Source organism: Asterias amurensis, chromosome 20, assembly GCF_032118995.1.
Source record: "Asterias amurensis chromosome 20, ASM3211899v1".
NCBI classification, from domain to species: domain Eukaryota; kingdom Metazoa; phylum Echinodermata; class Asteroidea; order Forcipulatida; family Asteriidae; genus Asterias; species Asterias amurensis.
The window spans coordinates 10908287-10920105 of record NC_092667.1 but is presented as its reverse complement, the minus strand read 5'-3'; the positions used below and the strand labels follow the sequence as shown (position 1 = coordinate 10920105).

The window sequence follows — 11819 nt, the reverse complement described above, 5'->3', positions numbered from 1 at the left end:
AACATAAGTGAAGACATGGTCTTATTTTACCCCAACCCATGTACCTAAGTGTACCCGAGACATACATTTAACCCGGACATTTAGTGTAGCCGCACCAATGTTACACCTTAATATGGCCAGGACCTTAATGTAGCCCTAGCCCTGTACCTTAAAGACACTGGACACCTTTGGTAATTGCAAAAGACCAGTCTTCTCACTTGGTGTATCTCAACATATGCATAACATTACAAACCTGTGAAAATTTGAGTTCAAAACACCCTTGTCACACGAAGTTGTTTAGTTCGAGACCTCAAAATCTAATTATGAGGTCTCGAAATCAAATTCGTGGAAAATTACTTTTTTCTTAAAAAACTACGTTATTTCACAGCGAGCCGTTTCTCAGAATGTTTTATACTATCAACCTCTCCCCATTTCTCGTTACCAGGTGAGGTGTTATGCTAAAAATTGTTTTGAGTAAATCTGCTTTATATTGTGGTAAATAAAATTAAGTTGCAAGCGATTTGTTTTCAACCAAAGTACAAATGGTGAATGTAAAATGTAAAATGCTGACGATTTCCCACTTTAATCACAATCTACCTCACACTGTCGGTCGAATTTTGTTTGTGTTTCTGATGTATGGACTTGCCAACGTGGAACTGCGTTGATTGCATGAAGTGGACATTATAAATTGGAATGGATTAAGATTCTTATAACTTGATATCCCAAAGCAACCAGTGATTTCCTTGAGTAGTGTCCGATGGTAGTGATTAAAGACATTGCTATTGGTAAATGCCAAAGACCAGTCTCCACACTTGGTGCTTCTCAACATATGCATTAAATAACAAACCTGTGAAGAGTTTAGATCAATCGGTCGTCGAAGTTGCGAGATAATGCTGGAAAAAAAAAACATTTTCACACGAAGTTGTGTACTTTCAGATGCTTGATTTCGGGACCTCAAAATCTAATTTTGAGGTCTCGAAATCAAATTCGTGGAAAATTACTTCTTTCCCGAAAACTACGTTACTTAAGAGGGAGCCGTTTCTCAAAATGTTGTATACTCTCAGAAACTCCCCATTACTCGTTACCAAGTAAGGTTTTATGCTAATAATTGTTTTGAGTAATTGCTAATAGTGTTCACTGCCTTTAATGCAGCCAAATGTAAATGTAGTCCAATGTACCCGTACCCAGATGTTTCCAACACATAAACGAAGCCCAAATAGATCACTCGAACAGGCCTTCACTTACTCGCATGATTCAGACAAAGAGATATCATGGTAGCCTGAGATCACCATCCGTGTCACTTGAACAGTGAGAGTTCAAAGTGCTCTTCACGATTTTAAATTTAAATATATCAAAATAAAACATATAGAAATCCAATATAAATTCCGCCATGAAATATGACACCAGAACTCTTTTGTAAGGGTATGCCTAGTCTTGGTTCCAAGACCATTGGTGTTGCGCGGTCACACACAACCAACGTTCCGATTATGCACGGCAAAAACTGTCCACGCTTGTAATGAACGAACGCTAGCGGGCGCTTTTTCTCTGATTTACGGATCTCACCATGTCCTGTGCTCACCATGGTCTTGGATATTTGCAAATTGAAGGCGTGGCCAGACTATGTAAATTACTTTTAATGTTTGCAATATTCATATCACGTGACGAATTGAAGATGACTATTCAAACTAGATCGAGTCAAAGGTCAATATGATTGGCGGTCTATTTTTAATAATCTTTGCTCAAAGAGTGATTCCGTGGTCATTATAGGCCTATTAAAAGGAAAACAGTGAAATTTTAAGTATAGGTACCTATTCAGATTATGGATACGTGACGATTTGAAATCGTAAATAATGGTCAAAAATCGAACGTAAAATTAGCATTCAGAGAGTCCGTGTATCGGACGCTGTATGGCCCCACGGCGTGGAGCAATCGGAACGTGAAATAAGCCTTGTGGAATATCACGTACCGCCCATGCCGTGTCTCGTGGGGGTTGGAGGTGTTAAATCCCAGGCGCTATGAACTCCCAGCTTGCGGGTGTCGAATCCGTTGTTTTTTATGATCGCAACGTTCCAATATGCTCCATTTTAATTCATGGCCCCTAATTTCTTTTTGTTATGAGTTTTCAGGTAATTTTGATGATGTCAAAACGTAGGAATATCGCATATTGTTATATTGACAGTGTTATTGTGTGAGTAGCTTAAAAAAATTATGAGAATTTTTTATAAAAGGTTTAAATAAAAATAATGCTAAAACAAAATTCCCTCAAAGCATAATTTTGTCAAACAAAGTATTATTTTTTTAATTCTGTGAATGAAGAGTTATTTTTGAGGTAATGATTAAACTGGGCAACTAGTGGAATTTAATGACCCGACTATTCGCCTCAAATAACTGGGAGTTGAATAGCAGTAGTCGCCGCTGGACAAGCAATCAAAACTCGAAATTTCTCATGAGTTATTCCAAAAGATATTGTTACGACTACATTAAAAAAAAATGTTATATGGTTATGTTCCAAGCTACGCAGCTACTCGGCTACGTTTACGTTCCAAGATACGCTTAGGTCTACGTTCCTTCAAGTTACACTATAATATCAAAAGGTATGTTTTCAAGCCCGAGTCAAGCTACGCTTACATTCCAAGATACGCAGCTACCTTTACGATACGCTTAGGTCTACGTTCCTTCAAGTTACACTATAATATCAAAAAGTACGCTTCCAAGCCCGAGTCAAGCTATGCCTACGTTCAAAGATACGCAGCTGCGTTTATGTTCCAAGATGCTACGCTTCAGTCCAAGATATGCTTACGTTCCAAAAGATGTCAACGTTCCAAGCTACACAGCTACTCAGCTGCGCTTACAGATCTGCTTACGTTCCTTCAAGTTACGCCATAATATCAAAAGGTACGCTTTCAATCCCATGTCAAGTTACGCTTACGTTCCAAGATACGCAGCTACGAATTATGTTCCAAGATATGCTTACGCTCCACCAAAAGATACTGTTACGTTCCAAGCTACGCAGCTACTCAGCTACGCTTATACACTCCAAGATACTAAAAGGTTACGCTACAATATCAAAAAGTACGCTTTCAATCCCGAGTCAAGCTACGCTTACGTTCCAAGATATGCAGCTACGGTTACGTTTCAAAATACGTTCTCACAAAGACGCTTTTGAATCCCTCAAGATTTCCTTCCCCCAAGATTAAAAAACTTTCACTGTGAATAACACTACAGGGCCCACCAGTTAATATCTGTTTGGCAGAAAATACTGTACAAAATTTCTTACTATCCAAAAATTTACTTGGGCACTACAAAATTTCAAATTTAATTAAAAATTGGCTGGCAACCAGTTTCTGCTAAGCAATACTATTTTGTGCTAACTATAAGCAAATTGTTTAGCCAATACAGGCTTCATCAGTGTGGGCCCTGGCACGTCGGGAGCATAACGCCACGATCGCATTTCAAGCTGCATATCATGGCAATGCAGGTGTCTGGATCTGGACATTATACACAGAAATGTTTGTGCTGGTACCACAAACCTTTCTTTATCGTATTTCCACCCTGTGTCAAAGTTTCAAATCCTACTGATCTGGACATTATTATACTCCGATAAAAACACATACCCACACACAGAGTAAAGCAAAAGTCATGCAACGGAATTACTGCATGCATTGTACACTACATGCACAACACTGATGAATTATTCATGAGCCAACCGCAACGCAGCCTCTGATTGGCTCCACCGGAAAGTCGGGGGAGATTTGCCGAAAAACAATAAAAAAGTTAAGACCCGTCGTTGCAAATATTCAAGACCATGGTGAGATCTAAATCAGAGAAACAGAGCGCCCGCTAGCGTTCGTTCATTACAAGCGTGGACAGTTTTTGCCGTGCATAATCGGAACGTTGGTTGTGTGTGACCGCGCAACACCAATGGTCTTGGAACCAAGACTAGGGTATGCCCATTTCTCACAATTTTAATTTGCTGTCTATTTGCTGTTTCCAAAGCTTATTGTTCAAGAACTCTATTTACACTGTGACAATCGGCATATGAAATTGAGATAAACGTGATTGAATGCATTTCTAAGATAGCCTTTTTGAGGAGGATTGTTTATGATACTGAAGACGTAAAGCATTGTATATCAAGTGCTTTCCCTCCCGAGTTACGTGAGAAATCAAAGCCATAACTCGGCTGTGATTTGTCCACTCAACGAGGGAGCACGAAGTGCTAACACATCGGTGTACTAAGGGTAAAAAGCGAAATTATCATGTGTTATCCCTGCTGCAAATTAACATATTTAGATTTTTAAAATATTTGATTTTGCGTTTATTCCAAAAGCTATAATCAACGATGATGTCATTTGATTGAAATTGACCGTGTTTGTGGAATGGGATGGTCTTTCAAACTGTTTATTGTTGTTTCAAAGAAATCGAAATAAAAAATAAAAATCCTGTATTGGTGAAATGACTTAGAGCAAAGATGTAAACACTTCAACTGACACCCAACCTCTTCCATTGTACGCGTATTTTCGATCTGATACCCCCCCCCCCCGAAAGAAAATAAATCTGGAAAGGTCGAGTCATCTCAGCAGTTATAAATAATATACTACAACGGTATGAATAACGTATAACCAGAGCATTGGAGTAGGCGTAAGTCGCTTTCCTCAGCCGTTTGAGCAAATATACATAGTCCTATTTTAGTCTCTTCTCGAGTCGTGGTTAAGCTATTTTTGGATGACCATTAATTTTGTGGCGAGACGTCATTTCGAGAGATTCTGCAAATTGCTCTCAAATGCAATTGGTTTAAAAAAGTGGGCGTCTACGGTGTTAACTATGGCCACTGTTAAAGGGAAGGTACACGTTTGGTAATTACTCAAAACAAATATTTACTTAAAAACTGACTTGGTAACGAGCATTGGAGAGCTGTTGATAGTATAACAAATTGTGGGAAACGACTCCCTCTGAAGTAACGTAGTTTTTGAGAAAGAGATAATTTCTCACTAAAATAATAAAAGACTTCTAGCTAGAAGTCTTTTATTCCTATCTGAAAGCACACAAATTCGTCCAACAAGGGTGTTTTTTCTTTCATCATTTTCTCGCAACCTCGATGACCAATTGAGCCCAAATTTTCACAGGCTTGTTATTTAATGCTTATGATGGGATACACCAAGTGAGAACACTGGTCTTTGACAGTTACCAAACGTGTACAGTGCCTTTAACTCTTCTTTTACCTTTCTCAAAATTACTTTGTTTCAAAGTTGGTTATCGTTTAACTTTTGCGAACGTAATGCGAGTTCACACTTCGAAAAGTGGGATGTTAAGATCATTGGTTAAGTACATGAAGAGGAAAAGTAGGGACTCTCCGCTGTATGTCATTTTCCCAGATTCATTTCGTTTAAGTCCTTGGTATGAATCTGTATAAACATTGTCAAATGTTTCACGCACTAGTCTTAGGTCACACCCCACCCTTTGTCAAGGGGAGAGAAAAACACCTTCCTATAGATAATTTGTCATCGCAATTTAGCTTCAATTCCAACGTGGAAACTCGATCAGATGCAAACATGGGGAGGGATTTGTCGATGATGAATAGGGGGGGGTCTATATAACCATGAATGCCGTTCAGTATTTGTCATTCAGTAACGCATCAATACGCAGCGAGAAATATGAGATGATAGCGTGAATGGCGTGCAACTCAAGATGCTGTGAAATATCTGCGCTGCTGTGTTGATTTTCGAAATTAATATTTTAAGATGGGTTGGCCTCAGCATTGGTATTGAAAACCTTATCAACATCACACTAATCATTGGGGTCATATAGGTGTAGACTATACGCATTAATTGTTGCTACCTTTTACAAGTTAGTTTATTTATTTGTTGTCCTTTTTTAATTCTTTGCTGTCTTTTATGAAATCTCAAATGGTTGAATGTGTTCAAAAGACTCAATTCCCTTGATGGTTCGATGGTCATTTTCGCTGTTTGTGTTTTGATATTGACGTGTGAATAGATAAATGCACACTTATTTGTTACCTGTAGCATATCAAATCATTAGAGACACTGGACACTATTGGCAATTGTCAAAGACCAGTCTTCCCACTTGGTGTATCCCAACATAAGCATAAAATAACGAGCCTGTAAGAATTCTAACTCTATGGTCATTGAAGTTGCGAGAAGATGGTGAATGAAATAAAACACCCTTGTTGTACAAAATTAATAGTGTGCTTTCAGATATAAATAAAAGTATTTTATTATTTTAGTGCGAAATTACCTTGGCTCTCAAAAAAATACGTTACTTCAGAGGTAGTCGTTTCTCACAATGTTTTATAATATCAACAGCTCTCCATTGCTCGTTACCAAGTAAGGTTTTATGCTAAAATATATTTTCATTAACTACCAAACGTGTACAGTGCCCTTAAACCATATTTTGACAAGGATTCATTTCATATTGCATTATTGTGAATTACATTAATATGATGCGTTGAAAACTAATACTATTTGCGCCACCTAAATGTCAAGCATAATCCAACCGTACACTGATCTTTAAAGCCATTTTTGACACTTTCGGTATACAGTATTGTCCAAGGCCCCCACTTCGTGTATCACAACTTATATATAAAAATAACAAACCTGTGAAAATATAGGCTCAATTGGTCATCGGAGTCGGGAAAAAATAACAGGAAAACCCACTCCTGTTTTCGCGCGTTTCGCCGTGTCATGACATGTGTTTAAAATAAAGCCGTAATTCTCGCTATCGAGAATTGATATTGTTTTAATGTTTTCTCAAAAAGTAAAGCATTTCATGGAAAAATATTTCAAGGGAAGTCTTTCACCACTACCTGTAAACCTTGTAAGTTAAATCTGTGAACTTGTTTTGTTTTTCTGTACCGAAAGGGTCCAGTGGCTTTAAACCATATTTTAACAAGGATTCATTTCATATTGCGTTATTGTGAATAACATTAATGTGATGCGTTGAAAACTAATACTATTTGCGCCACCTAAATGTCAATCATAAATAACCCAATATACACTGATCTTTATTAAACCTTGCCTTCATGTAGCCAAACCCTAAAGTGACTAGATTTAACAAAGAATTGTGTTGTTTGATACGATTTTTAATATATCACTTTGGTATCAGAAATTGCCAATTCGATCACATGAAATTGGTAGTCCAATAAGGTTAAATTGATGATGCCGCATATTCAGCCGCACGAAGCCTTCATACTTTACAGACAACAGTAAGAACATTCTTACTTTTTATTACAAATTGTAAAAAAAAAAAATACCAAGATAACATTTCAGAGAATTTCTTGAGCACTTCTTGTGAACGGAAAGCAAGCATAATCCGCCATCAAACAAATACACCATTTGTTGATAACGTTGAGTGTCAACAAGTTTTCAGAGACAGCAGCGTCGCTCTGCACATAACAACGTAGGAATTCCAGCATTGTCAAGCCTCTGTTTGAGCTGGACTCTTCATTTCCTTCCTCCCTTGCGGACATAACATTTATTAATAGAACACCTTACTCCTCATTTTGACTATAAACTATTTGTCTGAGTTAGAATCGTAAGAGATGGTCTGCACGTCCTTCACGGGACTCCCACAAAAGCAGTGCGACTATTGCGCAGACGACAATTCGCGTTTGACGATAAGTTTTAGGCGGGAAAACACAAGAATAGCATCTTCTCGTGGCGCTATTATTACGGGCACACGTCACTTTTCAATGGCTTGAATACAATACGCTAAACAGCAGCTCGGGTTACCTTTAGAAGCTGCAGGTTTCATGCAACACAAAGACATCGTGGGAAAACATCCCTATTGGACGAGGCTACCAGAAGAAAGATGACCTTTTCAGAATGACTTTTTTCATCCTTGAAGAAAGGCTATCCCTTGACTACAGTCAGCGGTAGATCTCTTCACTATTTTTTTTCTCAGCGATGGCAGAATGTAAAAACAAGATGACGCACTGGGACGATCACACTTGATATTATTTTCTTTTTCATTCCTAGAAATGAAGACGATAATACCACAAAGTTGATCCGTAGGAACAGCCGATGTTATTAGCCAAAATCCAATCAAATGTTTCGGGTAAGTTTGTTGTTTTATTTTGTTTCCAAGTTGCAAAAAATTGATTAGTATCAAATCCACTTGGGATGACTTGTGTAGACACATTGCTATATTGACCTATATCATGCTATTACAGATGCAACTGCATTCACCCCGGAGTATACTCACTTTATTACAAAATGGAAGCTAGATTAAGGAATAAAACCTTTGAGAATAGCAGCTTGTCAGCTTCCTTGAAGAGGACTAGAAAGATGTGGGTCATGACAAACAAAGGGCATGTGACTTAATGATAGCATAGTATAATATACAGGGATGCCTGTAGAATACAAACTTGCTTAGCACCGATGAACCATTTTTAGCAGAAACTGGTTATAATAAACAAAGTTCCATCAAGTTCTTATTGTTATAACTGGTGCCCAACTCATTTTCTGCAACAGCTTTTTGAAATTGGGCTTGGGCTTCAATGCAATCTGCCTTTCGTCCTTGTCATTTTGATTGGTGGAACACGCGTCACGTCACCCATCCTGCCATGTGTACTGTTTCGACACTCCAAAACTATTATAGGAGTCCTACGTTGATAAATATAGGACGCCTGGCGGATCCTATCTTTGAACAGCTCCAGCTGTGTCTTCATCAACCGTTTTATACACATACAAATTGGAAACTTCGCATTGCTAGGTGGCAGCAGACTTTCCAGAAAAAAATCCATTGTTTACGTATATCTGAGCATGCGCACATATCCGAGAACATCGGATTTACCTGTTATGCACAAAATATTGTCACAATAAAAGTGTGTGTATTTGGTTGTCGAAATACATTATGAGTCGGCGTAGTCAAACTTCCCAAATTGGTATTTTGTAGGAAACATTGTAAATTTCTAAACATAGTTTGACATAATTCAAAACAGGATGTTCTCTGGTTATAATATAGAAACATACAAGTCGCAACAATTCACAACACTGGGATTTGAAATTTTGCATCATGGTGGAAGTATAACTAAGATAGGATTGCGATAGTACCATGTGAACATTGAGTAGTGTTGTTTCTGAAAAGAACCGGGGGTTAAGAACAAAGTTTCGATCAGTTGGTCTGATCGTCTTTAGGAGTGAAACACATTTCATTAACGCACAATCTTTGTGTGTTTTGTTTCATGCTCGCTTAACCAAAGGAACTCGCAACGGCTTTACAGACATCTGTGTTGGAAGAAAAATTAATCGTATACAAAAACTAGACCAAACTTTCGAGAAAACTTACGTCACTGGAACTCCGTTTGTTTGGTATAACGCATTCGAGTTGCAGTATATTTCATAAGTCGTGCCAGAGAATTGGTGAGACTGATTAACTAATACACACATCGGGACTGATTGCTGTACTTGTCAAAGAGTACTAGGTAGACTGGGATTAAGTCTAATCTACTCAACATCAGATACCTCGCAAAGAAAGCACTGGTTACTTTGGGATATCAATTTTCAAATTTAATTCCAATCCACTTGGCACTAGTCCCACCGAGTACACACAGATAGAAGTCGGAAAAAATTACAAGTGGATAAAGTATAGTGAGGGATAGCGTCCACTCTTAATCACTACCACCGGACACTACTTAACGGAATCACAAGTTGCGTTGGGATATCAAGTTATAAGAATCTTAATCCGTTCCAATTTCTAATGTACACTTCATTCAATCAACGCAGTTCCACGTTCGCAAGTCCATACATCAGAAACACAAACAAAACTGGACAGACACTGTGGGGCAGATTGTGAATAAGTGGGAAGTCGTCAGCATTTGAGAGTATATGCAAGCATTGAGTAATGTTGTCTTGGTTTAAAAAAAAATCGCTTTCAACTTCATTGTATGTACCAAAAAGTGAAGAAGATTTTTAATTACATTGCAATTTACTTATTTGAATATAAGACAATCCATTCAGTGAGCTTGTCTATAGGGCCTATGCGACACCAACATAAGAAAACCAACCAATTTGTGTGTATGGTTTTTACACCCAAATGAAAAGGTGAAAAATGTAGTATTGCAAACTTGACATGAGTATTGAACAAAACATTAGCATCGAATGCAACTCCGCTATTGCGAGCATCTTGGGTTGAAACTTGCACTATGTACTGTCACAAATATATCCAAGTGTTTTTGTTTGTTTAGAAGATCTTCATGTTAAGGGAACTCGGCAAACTCCCACATAGGAGATGTAAACGCTAAAGCTGGAAAAAAGCCAATCTTTCTCAGACACAAACATTAGTTTGACGTAGAGGATTATGAGTTGCACAAATCAATTGGTTCAGCGACGACAATGCTCAATCTACTCATTGTTTTATTTTGTTTAGTAGTTCCACTTGCAGAGAACTGTTATATTGAAAACGGCACAGCGAAAATCACTCTTCATAACCTGATAAAAATAACAGATGCAATAATAAGACCCAATTTATTATTAGATGGTAGAAGCAAGATTCCCCATACCCAGCTCCACTTTCTTCCACCCCAACTCCCCCCCCCCCTACCTTATACCTCCAACTCCCCTCCCCTCCCCATCCTTCATACCAAACAAAAAAAGTTCTGATGGGAATGGGATTATTCGGGCAATCTCCTGAGTTGTATAAACCCGGCCGGACGGTGATTACGTCTCGGTGTAAGATGCAATTGTGTCCGCCATGCAATACTGTCCGCTCCGGACGCTTTTGCATATGCAATCGTGTCCGGGGCTATGCAAAAAACCGTACGGTGGACATATACATGACTGTATGTGTATGTGCGCGCGTAAGCGAGCGTGCATGCACTGAACCTACGTACATGCAGCATGAATATTCACGTATTCGATGATTGCAGCGAAAACCCAACGGCTGAACATTTCCCATGTCATTCATGACATGCACTGAGCTTGTAACAAAAATGGCGAACGTGTTCCGTCGATCAAGGGCGTTTAATTTACTGCAAGGACGGTTTTGCACGGGGCGGACACAACTGCATATATGCAAATGTGTCCGCGCGGACACAATTGCATTATGCAGCAGCATCCGGGCGGACACAATTGCATTATGCAGCAGCGTCCGGGCGGACACGATTGCATACGCAAAACCGTCCGGCGGACATTATTGCATATTGCATATGCAATAATGTCTTCCGGATAGTATTGCATAGAGAACAATGCAATAATGTCTTCCGGATAGTATTGCATTGAGGGCATAATTGCATCTAACACCGGCATTAATAAAACTCGGTCACGATGGATCAACAAGTGCCAATGACATGGTGTTAGCAATTCACGGCTCGGATTTCCTTTGTTAAACAGTTCCAACAGTTCCTATTCTCTCTAGGGGTATATAACCGTAATTTTCGTCGAAGCATCAGCCGTAGTTCTTGTTGACTTTCTATTGCCCAAGAAGTCTCTGCCCAGAAACCCCCTTATATCGTGAAGAGCACTATGTGTGACTAGGCTGTACTTTAGTCGACCTTTGTCTCTGTCATGTCGGTTGAAATGACAAATTAAAAGATTTCCGTTCAAGAAAGTCGTATTTTTGTACTGCATTAAGCACTTTTAAAAACGAGTGCTAGTAATACTGGAGTCATGAACATTTCACTCTTTCTGGAATGTTCAACAAACTTAAGAGGGGGATCGGGTCGGTGGGGTTGAAAAATGTGTCCACATGCTTGCGAAAAAGAATTTTAATGTCATACAGACATTACTTGTTTAACCATAAGGGCAGCAATGTTTGCTACAGCCTGCCCAATATATTATGTTGTTAGTGGATCCTTCCCTGTTGCACCTGTAGCCAGTGGATCCTTC

General features: G+C 38.8%; 1 protein-coding gene across 1 annotated transcript in view; it reads left to right on the top strand.

The window, feature by feature from the left end:
• Positions 1-7982: 7982 nt before the first annotated feature.
• Positions 7983-11819, top strand: part of LOC139952119 (protein piccolo-like) — a 39121-nt gene continuing 35284 nt past the window's right edge. Inside the window, exon 1 of the mRNA XM_071951081.1 lies at positions 7983-8049. The gene's annotated coding sequence lies outside the window, so the exon portion shown is untranslated. The remainder of the gene's footprint in view (positions 8050-11819) is intronic.